Raw genomic sequence first — 24,945 nt, 5'->3', positions numbered from 1 at the left:
TCCCACAGCCCCCACTGGCCTGCAGTGGCAAACTAAAGGCCTGATCCAATGTCCTGCAGAATGGTGATTTTTTTCCATTTAGCCCATAATTTGGGGTGCCTCTGTTTCTGAGCGCTCTACTTCAGGCACTTCAGGCCTGTATTTTCAGGGATGAATAAATATTTGAACTGTAATTGCTCTCTGCCTGAGTTTCTCCATCTTTAAAATGAAAATGATCATGTTCACTTGCCTCTCCAAAGCTCTTTGAAATCTACTTTTGAGACCTATTATTATTGACAGAAATTGCTGTTTCATATTAAATCATCATTTAATATAGGTAACAACATTCTAAATCAAGGATTACTGTTTACAAAACCATTTTTAGTAATTTTAGCCAATTATTTTTGGCTATACTTTTGATGGCAATATGGAGATCCTGTATTTGAAAGGAATAGATATCACAGTTGGATTGATAATGTGATATGGAACATTTAATCACTAGGTCACCAGTTTGTATCTAGCCTCTGACAGTACAGAAACAACAAAACATTACCTAGTAACAGAGAGGCAGTGTAGACTAGTAGACAGAACACTGGCCTGGGACTCAGGAGATATACGTTCTATTCCTGGCTCTGCTACTGGCCTGCTGGGTGACCGTGGGCAAATCACTTCTCTGTGCCTCAGTTTCTCCACCTGTAAAAGGGAGATAATGATGTAAAGAGCTCTGAGGTTTACCAATGAAAAGTAATATAGATCAGAGCTAGATGGCATTATTTTTATAATGGTTGCTCAGTTGCCAGTGTTAAATGATTTGATGTTTCTGTGTTCCTACTGGATTGGTGTCTGTATCACAGGTCTAGACTCAGACACACTGGTAAAGTGCTGTGGGGGGAAGCTTGCACTGCTCTGTGGATGACTAGAGGTCATCAAAGCTCTCCATCTAGCACCAATCTTGAGCACTAAGTTTGCTTTAAAAATAGGAAATGAAACTCTGAAGGATCTGTATTATAGAAGGTCACAGACATTAAACTTTGGTTGTGAAATCAGACATATAGAATATTGAGTGGAAATGTGTATTATTCATGAAATTTTACACTCTGTTCATCTTAATCATGGTCAGTTCTGAATCTTTTGACAGGATATTTACCTGTAGAACCAGATTATCTTTTACTGTGTTATCTGAGGGCACCATGTGCTTTAAATTAGATTTTCAAAGAATATTTTCCTTCTACCCCGCTTTTTGTCCATTCCCAACACAGAATTTCTTATAAAGTAGGAGGTTTGTGACAGGTTGCAAACTGAAGTTAGGCTTTTTTCTCTCCTCATTCTTGATCATTCTAACATGAGGCCCTTCTCCTGTCATTACTGCAGATAATAGGTTTCTATTTATGACACTCGCTCTCAATCACAAATAAATTTCCTTACTGAAATTGCATTGTAGAAGAAGGAGACCATCTGTACAGCAAAATAAAACAACCCCAGTTATTTTATATCTCTAGAGCACATATTAGGAATTATTCACCGAGCAAGCCAATTAACATTTCAAATGCTCAGTTTTGCTGAATTAATTCTTGATCGGCTATAAATATAGACTGAAAGACCTAATCAAAAAGATGGATTTTCTTTTTGATTTCTAATACCTTGCATCTTGTCATTTCACAGCAGTGATGCAGTACAACATGAAGCAAAGTAATACAAATACATAATATAATATATATACAGAACATCCAAAAGATCAAAGGGCTGGATTCTCTCCTCAAATAGATTTTACACTGGTGTAACTATTGATTTCAGTGGAGTTACTCCTGATTTACATAGGTGTATTAACAGAATTTGGCCCAGGGATTTTTTAGAATACCAACAATGAACTGGGATAGTATTTGAGTATTCAGAAAAACAAGGAGCAGAAAGAACCATTGACTATCTGATTCTGACTTGATTCTGAAAAATATAATAAAACAGATACAATTTTAGCATGTTGGGCTCTAAATCAAATGTTCATCACTAGGTGTCACTCAAGTACTGCTTACTGTTCCAATCTACTGCTGCAGACAGACTCATCTCTTTAAAGTGAGCAGAAAGTTTTGACAGTCTGGGGGACTTGTTTCCCTGTTGTCTCTGATTTAAGCATCCACAACCATGACATCTCTGGTTACATTAATAATATGTATTATCCTTTCAGATTATAAACAGTGCATTGTTTGTTGACATCCTTTATTCAGAGAGACAAAGCGGGCAAGGTAATATTTTTGATTGGACCAACCTCTGTCTGTGAGAGAGACAAGAGCTCTGTGTAAGGTCGAAAGCTTGTCTCTCCCACCAACAGAAGTTGGTCCAATCAAAGATATTACCTCACGCGCCTTGTCTCTAATATGCTGGGACCAACACGGCTACAACAACACTGTGTGTGTATATATATATATATATCCTTTACTCTGGCAGTCTCTGCTCTGCAGAAATCCATGCAGGCTAGGGGAAAATCAAGCTGTCCCTTAATGAACTCCTTAATAGTCTCCTTTGACAATCAGAGCCCAAATTCACACTGATGTGTTATCTGGTTATTTATTTGTCATAATCCCCAAAGCACAGGGAGGCAAATCTTCCTTTTCTCTCTACTGCTGATGCAGCTGTCCCCCTGTGGCACACAACTAGTTCAGTTTCATGGGCCTGGGGCATTATATGGGGAGACCATGGTAGGGGTACACACCACACTGTAGTTCTGTGAGGCTCTTTGTGCTGTGTTGTGGTTTGGGCAGGGAGCGTATGGACTTGGTGGAGGGACAAAGCTGAGAGATCTACCCCTGGTTCTTTCCCTTGAAAGGTGCTTTGGAAGCTACTACAGCAGGGGTTCTCAAACTTCATTGCACCATGACCCCCTTCTGACAACAAAAATTACTACACAACCCTAGGGGTGGGGACTGAAGCCTGAGCCCCGCTGCCCAGGGAGAGGGGGGCAATTCCAAAGCCTGGTGGGGCCAAAACTGAAGCCCAAGGGCTTCTGCCCTGGGACGGGGGCCTGTAACCTGAGCTCCACCACTGAAGACTGAAGCCTGAGGGCTTGGGCTTTGGCCCCGGGCAGTGAGGCTTTGGCTTTGGCCCCAAGCCCCAGCAAGTCTAATGCCAGTCCTGGTGACCCCATTAAAACAGGATCTTGATCCACTTTGGGGTCACGACCCACAGTTTGAGGATCCCTGTACTATAGCCATTTGACTTGAATATCAGCCACAGGGTGGTTCTTCTGTTCAGTAACCTGAGGACAGAGGATTCTTTCCTACCATCCACCCAGTGCCTGGCTGAGTTGCTCAAAATGTGCAGTAGGGAGAGAACGGTAGCCACTGAGAACAGTTCAGTTTCCCATTCTACAGGACTAAAAGTAGCACAAAAGATGTTTTGACAATAAAGCCATCAATAGCTAAGCAAGGTGTGTGTCAAGCCATCTCAACCCTGCCCATGATGTACATTGATCTAGCCCTGTGTCTGGAGGAGCAATGCATATTTTCTGTGAGATGAAATGTTTGAAATGAGCCCCTAACATTGTTTTGGGTGGTCAAAGGGGGCATAACTCAGAGTAATGGGTTGCAACTAAGAAAAGGAATATTAGGCTGGTTATCACGAAAGCGTTCCTTACAATGAGATCTATTAGCCTGGGGAATTGTTTCCCAGCAGAAATGATAGAAGCGTCACTGCCTGGGTCATTTACTACTAGATTGGACAAAGTACTTGATATTTGAGAATCTACTGTAGGCACAAATCCTCAGCTGGCGGAGAGCTGGACAAGATGACCTACTAGTAATAGTGCTTTACTGTTTCTAATCTGTCTGGACTTGATCCTGAAAAGTGCTGAGTGCATCCGTCAAAGTGCAGAGTGCCCTCAGCTCCTACTGACTTCATGGGCGTGGATGGGCTGAGTAGCACACAGAATCATGCTCTACGATCCTATTATTGGGAAGTACCATTTCCAGATCTCTCACATAGAGTTATTATGATGCCTAGAAAAATGCATTGTTGGAAATGGCTCAGATTATATGTAAAACCCACAGAGACAGATTATGGCACGCTTGAACGGGAGAGGGCACAAGGAGCCCCATTACCCCCAGTTCTCACAAGAAGCAGCCATTATTTGGTGTCTTGCATGCCCCAAGAACAAGGAAGGGGGAGCAGATTGGGACTTCCATGGAGAACACTAGTGGGTGGTGTTTGGCTGGATAATGATGTGACCCTGGTACTAATCCCTCTCTCACAAGTCCCCTACAAACTACACCTGTTATACATGTATAGTAACCTCTACTGGTCAGCACGCTCCCTCTTAGTGGCATTCATCTCTTCCTGCACTGAGCAAGCCTAATACCTCCAGGTCAGGCTGTGTACCCCACCACAGCATGGCTCTAGCCCTTTGAGACATAACAGCCTCCTAAAATTTTATAGTAGGGAGGTGTGTCTTGTCTTTTTTGCTTTCCTCAAATGCCCAGACATCTCACTTGGATATGGTCCCTCCCCTGCCTCTCACCAGCCCTGCAGGGCAATGATGGATGGGACAAAGATACTTACCATATACATATCACCACTGTCATCTTTATACCTAGTATATATGGTCTATATATTTGTTTTGCACTCCTTGAGTGTCTGAAATACTCACAGAGTTGATCTTCTGTGCACAGTGGTTGGATGCTATTTAGTGTTTAGTTATGGCCAGTACATAACTCAAAAGAATTCATAGCTTTGGTTCTTGTAATTATACCTGCAGTTTGATATTAATTTGTTTTATCATAATATGCAATGAATCATTCAGCTGTTTAGAGGTTTGATAGGACTATGCCAGTTAAATTAGATGTGATACTGGTTAGGAAGGACAGTAGAAGAAAATATCAGTGATATACCTGTCTATGAGAGAAGAGCTCAGTTTGCCTTAATTCTAAAGAATATATTCGGGACAAACAAGCAAATCTTGCCCTAATCGGAGTATATAAACATAAAGGATGAGATATAAATTCAATCCCAATGAGATGCAGCAAAGTAAAGCAATCAGTGTTCGCACAAGGGTGAAGTGTCCTTGTAGCATGTCAAATAATTTATCGCCATTACCCTTATATGAAGCTATAAAAAAGGACATCAGGATGCTTTCTGTGCCTTCATAAATGCTTAATTTATATCTTAATCTTCGGCTCTGGTTCTGCTCACAAATGCTTTTTGACACGCAGAACTACTTTGGAGAAACACACTCTCACTCGGAGCACTAGTGAGAATCATCAGTTCAGTTAATGAGCCAAAGGGCAAAGAGTGATCACGAGTGACACCCTTTTAATATATTTCTCCTACCTTTCATATACATATTTATTATGCTATTTTGGTAGATTAAGATAATAAAGTACTTTGTGGCTATCACCCCCATGCTGTCTTTGCGTTTCTCAATCGGCTCAATAACTTCTAATAGACTAGATGTACTGTAGAATGGTCAGCGTTGTACTTTAAAGGATGGAGTGTTTTCATACTGTGGAATCTAGTGTTAGTGATAGCTGAAAGAACAAAATCAAAGAACTTGCTGGGTCAGATCCTCAGCTGCTGTAAATCAACATAGCTCCATTTAAGTCAGTGGAGGTTCACCTATGTATACTAGCCAAGGATCTGGATCTTTGTCTTTATTTACAGAGAAGAACAGATTGATGGAAAATTGGGCAGGGTTTATGTGTCTCTCATATTTGCACATGCAGCCACGTACAAATATATACTGTTCTTTTAAGAGCTGTTCTTATTTTGATTGTAGCCTCCTGCAACACCCTTCAGTTACTGCATGTTTTAGACCATAAGCCATGTTTTCTTATATTTGTGTACAGTGCACAGGACAGGGAGGCCCCAGTCTTCACTGGGGCCTTTGGGTGCTATTGTAATATGAAGATATTTCAGTGTGTCACTACACAAAGAATTGCTGTCAGATGCTGGTAAGTTTTCTGGGCCTTGTGAAAGCTCTTTAGGGTCTGGGAGGGACAGAAATGAAGCAGTAATGCAGTTTGGGGTGGGGGGTCTGGCATTAGCTATTAGATCCAGGTAGTTGAGAATCAACTGGCTATGCACATCCACTACCTCACAAGCTTCGCTCTATGGTACCATAGAGAAAGATGCCAAGCAGAACAAACTTCCAGAAATGCCTCTTTCCATCTGCCCCATGCACAGTGGAATTACAGCAGTTTGACTGCATTTAGAGCCTTCTGCATCTGTTGGGTCAGGATGAAGGAATGTAGTAATGCCATGTCCATATAACTAAGTAAACTGGAAGATGGCATTGTCTGTATGTGATGTGTAAACCTTTCACAATCTGGATTTAGGCATTTACGAACACTAGTTTACATACCCAATGCAAATTCCATCTTTCCTACTGAACTTTAACCTGACAGCGTTTAGGAAGGCAGCAAGCTGGTTCCTGATATCAAAAAGGTTGAGAAACACTGGTCTAATCTCAGGGACCGGTGCCAGACCACAAACCAGTCATTGAGAAACACTGCTTTAGACAATGAGATCCTCCTGCAACGCAGGTGCCAGGGCTGCAGCATTCTAAATAAAGGTAACTGCCATGAGGTTTAGTCCCCTCCAAATGCATTGGATATTTACTCTAAGTGGCTTAAGGCCTAATCCACTGAGGTGCTAAGCACTGTCCACTCCCACTGAGTTCCGTGGAAGTTAAGGGCACTCAGCAGCTCATAGGATTAAGCATCTGGTGCTAAGGAGAGTTCAGCATATCAATTCCTGTCACTCACTGTGAAGAAAACACACCCTATATTGCCACAGAAGAGTTGCTCTGCTGAAACTAAAATATAATTGCTGTAATCAGCATAATTACAGATATCAACCCTCTGTGTATACAGAAAATGGATACCAGTAAGTCATATTTCATTTCCACCTAGTTACCAGATAAATAGATAAAGTTCTAGATCTTGGTTCAGCAGCAGCAAAACTCCCAAAGTCACAGAGAAATTCATGAACTCAATAGTCATTTTTAAAACAGCTGATATACATACATGCATGCTTTACAATCCTAAATTGACTGACTACTTCAGAGACACCTCCACATGCCACCCCGTCTCTCAAACTCATCAACACAGATGCATCACCATCATTCTCTACTATAATATTTAAGGGGAGCCTCACAGTAGGGCTGCCAACTGTGAAATTCCCTTCTGTAAGAGATCCAACTGAGCCCAAACCTGACCACTACTAAGTCATGTTACAAGACCTATCTCTTTGTCCAGGCCTTTTCCTAGCAGTTACAGAATTGCCCTGGTTATGTCTCCCTGGATGGCCACCATTTGGATTTATTCTTTCTTCAAGTAAACAGTTCTTAGTGAGGAGGGAGAAAAGCAGAGTAGGGATCCCTTGATGGGAATTTGATGTATCTATAATGTACATAATGCATGCCCAGATGATGGGTGCTTTAGCAATGTGTATATCAAGAACAACAGTTAAACTAACTGTACATCTATCTGCTTTTCATAAGTGCTTTCTTACATGTTTATACAATGCAGAGCACACTGTCGGCACACAATAAATAATCAGGTTTTCTGTAATCTATCTTGCCACTTTTGCTAATGATCCATGTTTGCAATAAACAAATGATTTTCCTTTGAAGAGCTTCAAGCTTCCTATGGTCTCCTGAGGTCCTTCTTCCCTCTCTTCCTCCCCTATTTTGAGCTTTGACACTTGATAAATTCCCAGATTTGTGAGCAGATTAAGTTAGGTTTAACACAGTCTCTTTTAGGAAAATAAATAGATATGGAGGCATTAGCAGGGGAGCGATCTCTATTATGTAAGCCCTTTGATCAAAAACAGAAACTGTGGTAGGAGAACAGGTGGAAAAAACTCTGGGAAGGTCTCTGTGGGTTGTGCCATTGACGGGGACAAATGGAAAAGAAGAAGAAAGTGAATAAAAGATATGTCTAAAGCTCTGGATATGTGAAACTTAGTACAAAATCATTCGTAGGCTTTGAATATCCCCAGATCTAAGATATAAATGTGTCCCAAGATTCTCTCCCACATATAAGGCACCCTGGTAAACTTGGGTTCATTGCTGGTGGTTCTGACCCCTCACTGATCCTTTGTGAGATTAGGTGCCCTCCTTCTTGTCAATCTGTTTTAACACTAAAGAGATTTTCAGTCCCTGGAGGATCTGAGGTAAAGAAAGGTCCCAATCTGTGCTCATTTGCAACAAGGAATTGTATCTTTAGTGTCTCAATTCAAGACAATCCTGTAGTGACTTCAGAGAGATCTACATTATTAAATATTTTGGCTGAAATTCTGTGCTGAGGTACATTTGAGAAGGTGCAGCCCATGGGGGAGGGATGTAAAGGAGCTTTTAAGTCACCTTTTCACTCTGGGATTCTGGGCAGTACTAAGGACTGGTCTAATTTACAGAAGACTCTAGAATGCTGCTTCACACAATAGCCCCTAGCACTCAGTTCTCGACCCACTCCATCTTACTTCTGGCATGCTCTGTGCATCAGAGCTTGCAGTGTGGGGGAAGATTTGGGCTGCCAAGTAGCACACATTAGAGAGTAGGGGGGCAGAACTCCTTCCTCTGTAAAACATTCAGCTATGATCAGAAATTAGGCCCTGAATTTTTATAGGTTCAGGAGACTGATTCTGAACTCCCTCCTCAGTAGCCTGAAAGAGTTTGCTGAATTGCACCTCGATGATACCATCTGGGAACTTTCCAACTATACAATTTAGATCTTAGACCCCAATCCTGCAAACACTTACCCCGCGCACTTAACTTTGTGCATATGAGTATTCCCACTAATTTCAAGGGAAATTACGTAAGAAAAATTGTGCACATGCATAAGTGTTTGTAGGCTTGGCAACTTTGAAGAAAGTGGTTTGGTGGGGGTGTTTTAACTGTTGAAAGGCAGGAAAAGAGTTGGTTGTACCTTTCTTGCTGTTTTACCAGTTTCTGCAGCTGAGAATTCTGCAACAAAAGGGAATGTAACAAACCCTAGTTTTATTGCTATGCTTATTGTTCACATAGTTCATGTTTATGATACATGTTCTTGAACCAATACAAATGATATACAAGCTCTCACCTCAAATTTTCTCTCCTGGATATTTCAACTGAGTGAGATGACAATGCTGACTTGGTAACAGAATCCTTTAGCTGGGAACAAACTGCAATGTCATAAAGTAGGATTTTGGTGCCTGCCCAACGCTGTTCCATGTCTGAACTTAGTATTTTGCAGGAGGAAGGGGGAAAGATTTAAATGGAAGTTAGGAGCCTAAATACCTGTGAAGATCTGGGCCTGTACAGCTATATAGGAAGATACAGTTCTTGCCCCCCAAAGAGCCCACAGTGCAAAAAGACCCAAGGCAGATGAAGGGTAGGGAAAAGGTATGCAATATATAATCAAAGTGTTCACAGACATGGCAGTCTCCAGCTATATTTTGTTTTGAAGATACCCATTTGTATAAAGCAGTGCTTTATCCCACTCTCCAACACATATTTTCCATCCATTTGTTTATGACAAAATATGGCTCTGGGAAGACAGCATTCTAGTGATAATAGTTATGTAATATGGATTTAAAACCCACGACTGTGCAAAACTACTTCCTGCCTCTCTTGTTCATTTCCTGTTTCCAACAGCTTCAGTAATAAGATCTAGCTCTTATATAACACTTTGCTCTCATAAGTGCTATACACACATTAACTAATTCATCTTCAAAACACCCCTATCAGGTAGGGGAGGATTATTATCCACATTGTACATATAGAGAATTAAGAGAACACAGAGTCCCTGGCTGCCAGCTCCATGCTGTCTGTCCACTAAGCAAAGCTGCCTCTCAGTGAGTCTGGTGGTCCCAGAATTTACTGTATAGAAAGTTGAAACACAGACAACAGTCCAAAACAGGTTCATTCCATGCCTCAGATCTAATCATGAGCATTTCTGTTCCTATTCCATTGAGCCCTTGGCCCGTTAGATGTTATCTATGGTGTAACAGGGCAAAATGGCCTTTTGGGGAAATTCCCCTAGAAAAGGAGGGGTTTAGTGCCAATATATGCCACTCCCTCTTGGGTGTAAGGGTGTGATGGGGCACAGCATGTTGCGGACAGGGGCAGGGAAGTGCTCTGTAACGTTTCAGGGGCAGTCACACAAGGCTACCATAAGTTCAAATAGTCTCTTGAGAGATAGAGCACAGTCACCCCTCTCTCTCTCTCTCTACATGCACCATCCCAACACGTGAGATCTCTTGAGATTCTTCTCTTGACAGAAACTAGATTTTAACGTGGGGGTATATGGAGGCAGAAGTTTCCTCAATTCTGGAACTTGCAACCTCTATGTGTGTGACAGTGTCCCATGTCCGTTAACTTTCAGAGCAGAGCTAGGGTGACCAGACAGCAAATGTGAAAAATCGGGATGGGGGTAGGGGGTAATAGGAGCCCATATAAGAAAAAGACCCAAAAATTGATACTGTACCTATAAAATCGGGACATCTGGTCAACCTAGGCAGAGCACAAGACCTGTGAGTCCATCCACATCCCATTAAAGTGACTGGAAAAACCACCATGGCCTTTAAAGTGAGTTGGATTGGGTCCCTCCCAGGGTCAAAATAATCAAAAGTAGCCTCTAATTTTAATTGCTTTAGGTTTTGGGTATCCAATCTGAGAGCAAGATCCTCAAAGTATGTAGATGCTGAAGTCCTATTGAAATCAATTGGAGTTATGCACCTAAATACCTTTTTGAGGGTCTGGGCCTTGGGGCTTAATTTACAGAGAGGCTTAATACCCCCAGCTCTCACAGACTTCTACTGGGATTGTGGTGCACAGTCGTGCTAAAATTCAGAGCCACAGTATCTCGAGCTGGGCACTGCAAAAACAGGCAGGAAAAATCTGAGTTTGCTTTTGAAAATGTACTCTATGTGTTTACCCAAGCTTTTGCCTGAGGTGAGGGGACAGAGGTTTTGGTCCTGGTGTTGTTGTTGTTTTTGCTAAGACTAAATAGTGCTAATTATTAGGTGACTGTAAACTGTTGGCTTTGGTAGACAGCATTCAGTTTCATTGATTGTGATTTTAAATTGTAAATGCACAACGATGCCACACAGCAAGCATATTTTTATAAATTGGAAATTTATAAAACTGTAAATTTTATATTTATAGTTTCTATTTTTAAACTCATGCTGTCATTTTCTGGTTTAAGTCTTTTCAGAGTTCTGATTTACTGTTTTCTAGTTTAATCATCCTTCACTTTCAGAAAGTCTTAGGCCAGAAAATCATCTTTAAGTATTTGAACATGGCCTAGTGGGTGTATTACCTTTGTCTAAGGACACAGAGAATTTGGTTTATGGCATGACACAGTGGACTGTATTAAAAGCTGTTTGGCCAGATACACTAGCTGTAAAATAGAAGAGAAACATTTGGGCGTGGAGGGGAGAAATAGCTTTTATCTTTTGTGTAATGCAAGATAAGTATAGGGTTAAAAATTCCAGTGCAGTAATCTGATATTTAAGTGAATGCAGATGTGCCCCTTTAGAAGAAGTTAATTGGGTAGCAAGTAGGCACACATAGGAAGCCCAGCAGGCTGGGTGGGGATTTTTTTTCTGTGTGGGTTGATCAAGGGCTAGGGTCAATGCAGGTAAAATGAAGTAAATAAAGCTCAGTTTTAGTTCTGTACTCCTGTCTTTGTTAGATGTAATGCTTATAAGGCTTTAAAGATCAAAAATTCAGTATTTCTGCCTACAAAAGACTGGTTGACAAGAGGTGGATTATGTAAATTTAGGGACCTATAATAGTTTTATTAGGAGGAAACATCTAAAGTAGCCAGGGAGCAAATCTAATATAGAAACAAGCTTCTGCTACATACCTAAGGTCTCTCCGGCTCTTGCGAAAGCTTATAGTTTACCTGTGAGTCCATAACGCTCTACTCCTGGGGGCATTCTGTGCCAAAAAAATAAAAATTCTGTACACAATATTTTAAAATTCTGCAAATGTTATTTGTCAAAATAACACTACATAATCACATCAGTTTCAATTATTTTGGTAATTTATTTCAAAATACCTGTCAGCGAGTATGTCTGTAACAACACACATAAAAGTTCCCCCAGGAGTAGACAGTTAAAGAAACCCCTATGACAGTTTCTGTTTCTCTGTCCCCTTCCCCCAGCCCTGAGCCCAGCCATGGTGCCTCCCTTGCCCAGATACCCATACCCCCTCCCTCCAGAGCCCAGCTGCAGGGCCCCTCCCAGTCCAGATAACCCCCCCCCCCCCGAGCCCAGCTGTGGCCCCCATAGCCCAAACACCTGCCCCCTCCCTCTCAGAGCCCAGGGATCCAGAGGGAGAAACAGCCTGATGCTTGATCCTGGGCTTGCATGGAGTTTCCTGCATGCCGCCATCGCCTTCCCTTAGGGCATGCTGGGAACTGCAGCTGCCAGGAACCCTCTAGCTACCTCCCCCTCCCCCCAGCAGTGTCTTCTATGTGCAAGCTGAGCTCTGCTGGGTCGAGCGGCCCCTAGTGGCAGCCAGAAGCCCTGCAGCCCATTTCTGTGGGGGAAAGGAAATGCTGCGAGCCTGTTAATTTCTGCAAAGTTCTGCATTGCGCAGTGGCACAGAATTCCCCCAGGCATAACACTCATAAGATGTCTGCACTGTGGATACCTGCAGTTTCCTAAATAGCCTTTTAGGATTGTCTCTTGGCTATGTCACATTTCTAAAGCCTGTATATAGAAAAAAATATGAGATTGTCCTGTGTGTTCACTCAGAGCACAGGTCCTGGGTAGGGGCAGTTTACTGTTTAAAGAGTGGATAATTAAACTGCTGATTACACATTGTGGCTTTTAGTAGTGGACAAATATGTCGAGGATACGAGCTATGGCACCATATTGGATTCAGTGGGTATCTGACATCCAACAGCCTAGATGAAAATTATTTCTTGAAAAGTGGGGAAGGAAATGTTCCACTTCTTGGCAGGGATAATGGTTATTGAAGTGCTGTAGTTCTGGCTGTCTGAATGATAGCAAGACCCTAGAGAAGGACAGTATCATAGATGTTAGAAACATAACAGAACTATTCTCAGCTTATCTCCCAGCAGATGCAGGATTGTGAGTGCTTCCAGTGCTTTCTAGGGTTCCCCCCCAAGTCTGACTTTAAACATCCCAAGTGACAGAATTGTCACCACTTCCCTTCGAAGACTATTCTGCCACCTCACAGGCCTCAGTGTCAGGAAACTTTCCCTGAAACACAGCCTAAAGTTTCATATGCTTAATTTGATTCCACAAATTGTAACGGTATCTTCATGTACCACATTAAAATTCTTCTGCCTCCTTAGTATTTCCATCCTTCAGCTATTTCTACTATTATACTTTCCCCTGGTGGGATGACTGCCTGACTCATAATTCTGTTCTGGAAAAAAAACTGGATTCAATTTTATGGATGCTATATCCTACTGAGCAAACTCTTTTGTAGGATTTCACCAATCTTGTGGCGGTATCGTGGTGGGGTTTTTTTTTGTTTTTTTTTACTATTTCTAATTTAGGCCAGGGTATCTAAGTCGAGTGAATGGGTCACATCTAGAGCCTTCCTTGCTATAACTAAACCAATTAATTCAAATTCAAATTCTGGAGCTGGCATAATTCTCAGGTGACTTGCTCTTAGAAATATCAGGAACTAAAGTTGCCCTCTGCTTTGCTGGTGGCATCCACCGCAGAGACGTGAACTAGAGAAGGACAGATGTCATATGGTGATATTCCTGAAAACTGGGAGGGAGTGAGGAAATAACCATATTTATAGGGGTGCTAAAAAAACACAAAGCCCTTCATCTTGAAGAGAGAACTCTCAGTATATAGCTACACAGATACTATTTGAAATACATTGTGAATTTCCTAGGTGAGAGAGGCTTTTATAGATTATCAACTGTTTGCACTGGAAAAGAAAAAGTGAAACCCCAAGGCAGGTTGATAAATGGTAGAAACCTCATGCTTAATAAACCCAGACGGGAGAGCTATTAAATTACCCAACTTCAGTAGCTGCTAGAAGCCCACTGGAAGGAAATCCTGTTGCACAAATCTGTTTCCCTGTTACTTCCTTTCTAGTGTTTTTCACCAGAAACAATCAATCCCATGAGTGCTGTACAGGGTTTAGAGACTTTCTTATTTTGTTTTCTCCCTTCCTCCTTTTTTTAAATCTGAGGGCCGTTCAAACTTCTCTTCTAGACATTCTTTTTGCTCATTCAGGGTCAGGGAAATCTGTAAGTATTCACATTCCAAGCTGATCCTTCTGTGTATTCAGTGCTCTGTGTAGGAGGCACTGAATAAGGAGAGATGAAAGATGATGAATTATGATAAACTCAGAAGGGTATGGGGAAACTGCAGTGGCTTACATGCCAAAGACACCCTTGAAGGAAACTTGCTTTGATCCCCAAAAGAACTCTAAGGTGTGCTGTTCTAATTATTTCACAGCTGTATCAGGGACAGAACCGTTATTTGAGTTTTAGTTGAGATTTTGTTCTCTGGCAGAGTAGGGAAGCTGAGTTTGCTTCTGTGCATGTGTCCATACAGTGCACACCAGGAAAAAGCCCATGATATTTTTTGGGGGGAGGGGAGGGGGAGCTTGAAAATGAGAACATTTCAACTGATACCTATAGCTCTAACAAAAAATAATTTCTAGGAAGACTGGAGGGGAGGCAGAGGTGTGTGACTTTAATTCTTCCAACATCTAGCCTGTTACAAAGTATAGTATAAGATAAAATTTCTACAATAAAGCAGTGTTCTTCAATGCTGCCATATAATTCAACAGCCAAGGCTCTCCTTGCCAATCTGTAGTCACTGTTACTGTGTATTGTGTATGTGCTGCTTTTACAAATGATGCCTTACAATGGCTAACATTCAGTACAAGTTTTGCCATGATGCAAGTGATAAAGTATCTGAGTCCATCTAATTTCATGTAGCCAAAAATAGTTTTTCAATGAAATCTGGGAAGCCCCTGGCCTAAGTGGTACACAGTAAACTCTGATGATCAGCATACCAGGATAAGGTGGAATCTCCTGCTCTAGGACAGTTATAGCAAGGCATAGAAGGAAAGCAGAGCACAGAAGTTATGTGCCAGGTGCTCAGACTAGGTGGCAATGCTTTTCTTCTATAATACTCAAGTTCAAACTGTTTCAGAGAGGATTTTAGAGTATCACTGTGACTCCACTTGAGGGAACTAATTTGCATGTTAGGACTCCCAAATCCATTTAGGTCTTTAAGAATGACCATGAAATTAGTGTAATCTTTCTAGCTTCCTACAGATGGTTCTTTGTAGACTCTATGTACCTTGCTTTGGTATCCACTTAGTGAAATAGGAAAAGCAATTGTAGTAGGTCTTCCATGTTAAGACTGCACTGTATCTTGCAAGAAGTACTGATTTGTGAAGCAATTTTCTGGCAAATTAACCATACACCACAAAATTAACTCCAGTACTGTAAGAATTTGATGATACTGTATTTCAACCTCAGTAACTAAATTCACTTTGGATTGCCCCAAGAATATTTTGTGCTCAGCTCACCCTCAACTTGGAGAGAGACTTTGCTGCTTATCTTGTAAGATCAGCTGCTGCTCATTCATTTGCAAGCACATTGATTAATTTTATAAGACATATGAAGCATGCCAATATATACTATATCTTACTAGACCCTTTATAATTGATTTCCTTAAACACCCAACTGTACTTTCACTAGTATCAAGTTTTTGTGCTCATTAGCTCAAATGAAAACAAAATGAAATTTATTTTTAATAACTCTCCAATAGATGCTAATATATAACTGAAAATCCTTGTCCCAGGTACTAATAATGAAACCTTTATATTGCTAGAAATATTAAAACTTTAATACTCTCCCTAGTATGTTTTATATAAACTTGTACTTAATCTTTGTACTGGTAGCAAGAGTTTTGAGAGACAAATTTACATATTTGTCCCTCAATATTTTTCTTTTCCCCCTTATCTGGGCTATATATGTCATGTAAACTGTTTACAACTGTCATGAACATTTTATAGCGTTGAAGCATTTAAACTGTAACTTGTATAATTTATATATAAATGCTGAATACACCATCAAATGCAATATAAGAATAACAGACTCATTGGTCTTACAGGTTTTAGAAATTTACCATTTCGCACATTCACAAATGGTTGTGTACAAAAACTCAGTACAATTACATACAAAGCTTTCATCTGAAATACAACACAGGAGTAGATAAGAAGGAAAAAACGTTATCATTTTAACAGTAATTACAATACACAATGTGTGGAATAACAGTTCACAGCATTTAAAAAACAGATTGCTTATTTAGAGACAACATGAATAAATTAACTCTCCGCTTTGGCTATACTGTTCAAATTTCTTATATTAAGTGGAAACCCATCTTTTTCAGGGATTAAAATGCAGCTGATTGTATGCCCACTAATGCAACAGTTTTCCCCATTTTTCCCTTAAACAATGGGTCTCTGTGGGATTTCCCACTCATTGCAGTATCCATCTATTGAGCTCTATTTTGATTGGTTAATCCTGTTCAGTATTTTTCCAGGCAAGAAATGACTTTGATTTTTAGCAACAGGCAAACTCTGTTATTTAAGTTATGGGCCATGTTTTTCTCTGTTACACCTGGAAGGTCAGTCTTGAAGTTTAACAATTTGTCTAACTTGTGTCAGGTTTCAGAGTAGCAGCCGTGTTAGTCTGTATTCTCAAAAAGAAAAGGAGTACTAGTGGCACCTTATAGACTAACCAATTTATTTGAGCATAAGCTTTCGTGAGCTACAGCTCACTTCATCGGATGCATTCAGTGGAAAATACAGTGAGGAGATTTATATACACACAGAACATGACCCATTTTTTCATGTTCTGTGTGTATATAAATCTCCTAACTTGTGTGTTTTTCAAATCTTTCCATCCATCGGCAGAAATTACTGTCCTTTCTATACATATTCCTCATTCGTGAGCTAAAATTATGAGCATGCTAATGATTTTAAGCATTTATAGCCACTGCCATGAGCCATATTATATGCTTCCATCCAATATGTCATCAAATTGACTTAGGAATTGTACAACCAGGCTAGTACCTCCCAGTCTAGCCTAATATGTCCAGAGGTTATTCCACAGTAGCATGAAAAAATCTTAGTCTTCCATAAAATTATTTAAAATAAAATGTGAACACTTAGATGTGATGTCATAAACCAAGAAAAGTAACTAACTTCAAAGCTGAAGATTTTCTGCCAGCTAGAAAGATGTCTTTTGATTATTGCTTGCAGTGAGGAATGGTCCAAAATCAACCTGAATACAGAATTAGTTTCTGTGACTTTCGAACAAATTATCTATAAAATTTAGACATGATGCTGATGTGACATTATCAGGTTTATCCCCATGCGGTCATTTTTCCTGACAGCTTTATGTACTAAGTAACTCTTTTTGGGTACCAGGCAATGCAGGCAATCCAGTTTACCACCCATAAGAAACCCCATCTCTGGATGGAATCTAAAAGATTTTTAATTTGCATGTCACTACGCAGGTGCACTCAGCCTGAAACTATGATGAAAAAACATCAGATGCAACTGAACAGTTGACTCACTTTCCATGGGTACTATGGTGATGCATTGATCATAAAAGATGTTCAAATGGGCTGCAAAGAGGCCTCGTTAAAAGTCCCAATATAGATACCAGAAATATCATATTTAAAAAACAAAAGTGCCATGATGTGGCAAGTTTCAGAGTAACAGCCGTGTTAGTCTGTATTCGCAAAAAGAAAAGGAGTACTTGTGGCACCTTAGAGACTAACCAATTTATTTGAGCATGAGCTTTCGTGAGCTACAGCTCACTTCATTGGATGCATACCGTGGAAGCTGCAGAAGACATTATATACACACAGAGATGGTCTCTGTGTGTATATAATGTCTTCTGCAGCTTCCACGGTATGCATCCGATGAAGTGAGCTGTAGCTCACGAAAGCTCATGCTCAAATAAATTGGTTAGTCTCTAAGGTGCCACAAGTACTCCTTTTCTTTTTATGATGTGGCAAGATGCCCATGTGGCACCAGAGTAATTTCAGTTTTGAATGTGCCCCATATGCACACACAATAGCAAAAGAGATAAACAGAACTATTATCAGGGACTGACCAGTTGTAAAATAACCCTGATATGCTGTGGAGAACACTGCGGAGAACACTGCGTATGTCCTAACATTCCACTGACATCAATAGAATACAATGGTACAGCAAGTGCAGTGGAAAACCAGCAGTGATAGGTTTATAGGGGCAATATATTTTACACATCATAAACTTGGTTGTAAATAGAACATATGGCTTCTGGAAATTCCCATCAACCCAGCAACCTAGAGGCCTTGATCCTGCAAGCACAAGGTTCTAGCACTCCTGCAACCAGAGGCTACACATAGGCACAAGTAAGGTTAACTGCTAGACACAGACCTCTACACTGAGCAGTAATAAGTCTCACTTCCCCTACATAACAGTCCTCTTAGTTGCAGATATATAACCCAAAAAGGGACGGGACATGGGCAGACAATGGGCATGGTTTCTAGACTCAACCTTCACCACCTGCACTGTGCAGGATCAAGTTCCCAAATTTCTATTCCTATATGTTTGAGATAGTATTGATAGTAACTACTTAAAAATAAGGACAAATATTTCAAATAGAAATAATGTCCACTTCCCATTTTATATTGTAAAATTAGAAATTTGCCAGAAAGAAATAGAAGAAAATTACATCTTGGGGGGAAAAAGCACTTGAGTTCTGCTATTCTACTTAATACCAACATCAGACACACATGCATCCCCATGCTACGGAATCATTTTTTTGTTAGATGTCTTTTCTTCTCTGTTAGACTAGAGCTAATATCTGGATTACTAATCTCAAACCCCAACGTAAATTAGACACCGATCAATCATTCCTACCTGTCGTTTTCTTCTGAACTTCTGAAATGCCTTCTGGATACTCACAGTCTCCATTTCATTTTCATTTTTTTCCTGATCTAAACCTTCAAGATACACCATGAAACAGCAGTTTCTCTTCTTTCCTGATTCCATGCTTCTTTCTAGATAACTATTTTGGACCTGCAATTATGAAAACGTTTACTTTACAGACAAGTTGTAATTAAAATACAGTTGCTGAGCCAAGTGGTGTGTATGTGACACCCAATGGCATTAAAAATCCTGTTGGAACTCATCAGTTCAATAGTATAGTAAATATGAGAAATATGAGATCCAAGCTATCCAGATGTTTTATGAAAACTGATCCAATAAAAAATATTCTCATTGTATCTAAAATAGAATCAGCAACTGGAAGGACTAGATTAATTGTTTAAATCAGCTATTAAGACACTCTTCAGATGAACTGGCCTACACTCTACTAACATAGTCCACATGGATAGATAAACACACAAGTTTTAATTCAAATGGCTATTGAGTAAATAACAGCCCTTGGCTTGATTGAAAAGTGTAGAGTAAGAGCTCTTAGGAAGTTCTCTGATTCCTCCTGTATGATGCAAGAGAAACAACGAGGAGTCCTTGTGGCACCTTAGAGACTTAACAAATTTATTTGGGCATAAGCTTTCGTGGGCTAAAACCCACTTCATCAAATGCATGGAGTGAAAAATACAGTAATCAGTATATATATATGAAAAGATGGGTGTTGCCTTACCAAGTCGGGGGGGTCAGTGCTAACAAGGACAATTCAATACAGACTAACATGGCTACCACTCCGAAACCATGCAATAGAAATAAATTAAGATAACTTCTTGCATACGACTCAATTCTCATAGTGTAGCTGGGAAACTCAAGATACATCTGACTGTGAAATTGTCTGATTTGTATAATATTGCTGGTAAAAATCAAACCAGTTCTATCAGATTCAATATGTAATATAGTCCTCCAAAGGATACCTGTATATGCCAGAAATGTCGAGATGTTTCCTGTTTGAGATACCAAAATTTTGTTTCCGGTTTAGTGGACCACAAAATTATGGCAATTTAGGACAGATTCTCTGGGCTAGACATAAAGACTTGCAACCCTTAATGTTTTTACTTTGGGTATGTAGGTCACTCCTGCTAAAATGTGATAGCTTTCTGCCTGGGTGCCCAACTATATGTCACCCAAGTAATCTTGAGGGAAGATAATAGGATGAGCAAATACATTACAAAACACAAACTATCATTGCCGCCTGGCAGGTATTGTTTGATGTGTCCTATTGCAGACCCTTAACAATAACTCAGTGAAGATTTTTCTTAAATATTGAGGGTGTGATTTATCTTTCCACCAGTGTAAATCCACTGAAGTCAATGTAATTACATGAGTGTAAACCAGATGCAAGCAACAGAGAGGAGAATCAAGACCTGAAACTTACATTTTTAGCTGCTCTGGTTGATCTAAATGGTCAATAAGAAATGAGATCTCTGTGTAAGCTGAAAAATTTGTATCTCTCACCAACAGAAGTTGGTCAAATAAAAGAGATTACCTCACCCACCTTGTATCTCCAATAAGAAATAACTAAAAAGTGCTTAAGAGAATCACCTTGAATATTTGAAATTGTGGCAGTTAAGTGGATTTGCTGGCAGCCTAATATAACTACCAGGTAAAATGCAAGAGTAATCTCTGGCAATTTGGAGAGGTGAGGGGAAATCATAAGGATGACACTTCCAGCCTCTCTAAATTGCACAGTATAGCTGAATCTCTGTGAAGAAACCTTTCACTGCCTGCACAGTATGGCAGTAGCCCAGGAGGACTCTAACAGCACCTCAAGTCACGTGAAACTTGTACAATGTTGCATCCATTTAAAAGTACCCACATGGAGAACAATAGGACATAAATGCTAGAAACAGTTCTTGGATAATGACAGCATGAATAAAATTTGCATATCGCACACAATCTGATTTTCATATTCCAAATCTTTTGCATTAAGAAGATCTGAAACTCACTGGAATATGCTATTGGTCCAGATTAGTAAGGGACAGACCATGCTCAGATGCCTCTGGTTTTCTACAATAACCCTCAGCCTCATGCCCCCTCAAAACAAAACAAAAATCAAACCCAAAACAAAGCATCCTTTCAATGTGTAACCTAAAAAAAGCAGCTGGTATTTTTTTTCTGTCTTAAGTTAAAAAAAAAATCAAGTTACATGTCAGCAACATTACATAATGCCTTTATATGGTATCTTTCTGTAAAGTTAATCACTGCATGCAGTAATATGTTTATCAAAAACAACTACTGTAGATGTAACCATGTGCACTGTACATTGTTTGGGTCTCCTTGTCTTTCCCAGTCCTTCTGTGGTCCATGACAGCTCCTTTTGCATCAGAGACCTTACACTAAGCCAGGCCTTGCATTCTCCTGGCTCTGCCACAACCAAGGTCAGAGTTCATTCTCTCTCTCTCTCTCTCTCCCCCTTCCCTTTCCTTCCCCCCTGCCCTCTGGCATCTGTCAGTGACTGTCCAATTAACAGTTCTGAGCCACAATTACAGAAGTCGTAAATGAAAGGATACTTTATTGGTAACTGTATATAAAATGACAAATCATAAAAAGTAAGAAAAAATAGACCTATTTAATAAAATAGCGCAGAAGTGATACAAGACTTAGTTCCAGAACACTGAAATACTACTTTCATGCATCAGAAAAGCATCTTCCCTTCTCACAGTGAAAACTTTCTTCTAGTAAGCATCTAGATGTGACGGTGTATAGAAATACCATAGGGAGACAGGCAATAGATAAAATAGCCCAGAAAAGTTTCTTGCTGTAGCCAAAGCTCCCTTTCTCATAGCTTAATAAATATAGTTTAGTATCTGGGATCTCATCTTCCAGCTAATTCTCATGTAGTAATATAGGTGTTTTCTTTCCACAAATATGTTTTCCTTAATTTAGAAGCAAATTAATTTACAGTTCTCCCTAATATCTACTCAAGGGATTGTTTTCTTCCTGACACCTTGCCATTCAAGTACTCATATATTAGCAGATATTCTTTTGTCTATTTTAATGATTGCCAACATCTTGGGGAGATGTCTGGACACGTTACATAGACAAACCTTGATAGGCAGAGCTGCGGAGTCAATACAACACCACTATAGAATTATTTTAAAATAAATATTATAAATGCATTGGCTATATTTCAAGAACACATTTATGTAAATCATGCAACCAGATTTAGTTAATTGCCACAGTATGCCTATTAGCTTGTATATTGCACCCGAAAAGGATGTAATCTTCCACCATCCTCACTTGGAAAGATCACTGTAGAAATTTAACTGGACTGCATGCCCAGTTTATCTACTCAATCTACTTAAAAGTTAGCTAGCTGATGAAATTTGTGTCCATGATCATACAGCTAGTTTGAGAGAACCCTATTCTAACTTTAAAATGCTGCAGTAGTACGGAATATGGGAATTCTGGCATTAAAGAGGGGGTATTTAGTGTACTCATTTGCAGTGTCAACATCCAGAAGTTCTTTTCCAGCAATTTTATTTCACAGCAGTGCTGATCTGAGTTATACAAACAGAACAAGTTAAAGAACTGGGTATGTTTGTCAGTGCATGGATTTTCTTCTACCTTGTAAATTATTGGCATGTTTCACTGATTCCAGGTTTAAACAGCACACAATCTTTCCTTCCATCTGTAAACTTGTAAGTGACATATCTTACCTTACACAGAAACAATGCTGAGTTTTACAAAGCCCTCATATATTGAAAAATGTAGTAAGTTGTGGTACTGTAGAAACTATTCATAGGCTTTAAAGGACTGTTTCTTACATACACTGGATCTGTACTAATTATGATGTTATGTCTGGGTTTTTTTGTGCTTTATATTCACAGGTGATTTATTTGTGAAACATACAAGAAAGTTAGAAGAAAAGCAAACATTTTTTTTTGCTTTTTTCAGTTTGTTTACTTTGTGCATCTGTTTATCTGAAGTTGTTGTTATAAATCTTCTCTCACTATGATGTCCAAACAAAATTAAAATGCAGAAAGCTTAAATTCAAAATATTTTATCTTTTCTCATGTCCCCTGAGCAAGGTGGGATGGCTTGTACTGTATGTTCAACCTGGATGAATGAAGCTGTAGGAGTACTGTCTCAAAGTTCAGCAGCAGCATCTTTCTGAGCTGAGGTTTCTTTGGCCTTGTTCTCAAGAAGTGAACTTAAAATAAGTCTCTCCATGTCTGATTTTTGGTTTTGCTTTTTAGGCATTGTAACTAGTTCTCTAACTGCTTTTCAAAGTTGCTAATGTAGAAATTTCAAAAAGGTCAATTTTCAAAAAGTAAAGCTGAAACTTACGTGAAAATTGTCTTAAGAGCTCCATTCAGCTTTCCATCTACACAGCCATCTAAATATTACAGTGAACCTGTGTGTATCTGACAATACTTTGTGTGTAGTCAGTTTCACGATTCTCCATTAGTCAATTACTTAGGTTCTCCCTTGCTGAAAAGACCTTTATAAATATCAAGAGGAGAGCAATTTTCAAAGTTTTTTTTTTTAATGTATGCTGGACATAGTATTTAAAAGAAATTTTCAGACATTGGAATTTTCTTAATTAGCCAACCGGCAGTTTCTCTATCTAATTTTCCATAATCTAGGCTTGTCACAGAACACAGGATTTATAAAATTGTTGCCTTTATCAGTTAGCCCTATAGGACAAATTTTGTTCTGTTACAATGACATTGCTTGGTCATAGGGAGAGTAACTGCTCTTCCCTTATTTTAAAAGATGTCCATTATTTCTTATCCGACAGAATAAATGAACATAATGTCTCCATGTCCTATGCACAGGTCAGAGAGGAGAAAAAATAAATCATGATACTTTTTCAATCTCTGTCCACTCATTAGAACAAAACGAGATGCCATCGATAATATTCTGTACATCTTCATAATGTGATTGTCCCTCTTCTTGCTGGCTTACATCAGCAGTGAAATAGTTAAGTGATGTCATGTAATGTATCATGTGTCAGAGTTAACATCACATTGAGATGTTCACATGTCTCAGAGATAATGGTAGTAGTCTGTCTGCAGGTACCATTTCTGTTTACACTTGGATCACATTTTAATTTCCCTTTGCATTCATAAGATCTAGAGGGTTTTTTTTTAAGTGACAACTTAGGTTCTGGAGCACAAAATGGCAGTCTCCAAAGAATAGTGCCACCTTGCCAGCCCATTTTGACTCCAGGTCCAGTATGTCAAGCGAGAATGCCCCTTGTCTCATATTTCAGCAATAATCAGTCGAAGGATCAGACATGGATACCACGGTAGGTCTGTGTAAATAAACTCTGCAGGGTGGGTGTCATCCTTTTGGAAATAAGCTTCATCCCAGAGTTCACACATCTTTCCTTGAAATCGGGGTGCTCACGAGGGTTGCAATGCAGATGTCATGGCACAACCAGGTGGTGTCAAGACACTTGCGTAACTTCTGAGCATTTGAGGGAGCTCCCTACACAATGGGGACAGCCCCTAAAAATCCTGGAGGACCATCTCCCTCTCCCTCCCACCCATTTATCCTGAAAACGCCTGTCTGGACCCCATTTCTTTGCACCCATTTTGTAACTGACTTGATGAGGTGAGGAGTGAGAGTCCAACTCTGTGCCCCCCCCCCACTTACCACCCTACTCCTCCCCAACCCAAGTGGCACCAAGGTCCAGTACCAGGCTCGTGGGGTTCCCCAGCATAGGGGGCTGGTCCCTACCCAGCAACTCTTCCCCTCACCTGCTCCCTCCTCCTCCTCCAGGGGCGTCTCTGTCTCCTAGCAACGCTCAAAATGGCTGGGCGGCGCGGCGATTTCTGGGAATTATAGTCCTGGCACCCCTGAGCTTCTCGACCCTTACCGAGGCGAGGGACTATATTTCCCAGGAGGCATCGCGCGCCGAAGTGGGGAGCTCGTCGAGGCGGCGCCGCGGCGGGGTTCCCTGTGGAGCGAGGGGACACAGGTGGGGGAAGCGCGGAGGGCGCTGGGAATTGTAGTTCCGAACCCGGAGAGACTCTCCA

This window comes from Eretmochelys imbricata, chromosome 18 (genome assembly GCF_965152235.1).
Source record: "Eretmochelys imbricata isolate rEreImb1 chromosome 18, rEreImb1.hap1, whole genome shotgun sequence".
Taxonomy (NCBI): domain Eukaryota; kingdom Metazoa; phylum Chordata; order Testudines; family Cheloniidae; genus Eretmochelys; species Eretmochelys imbricata.
This window is presented reverse-complemented; position numbering follows the sequence as displayed.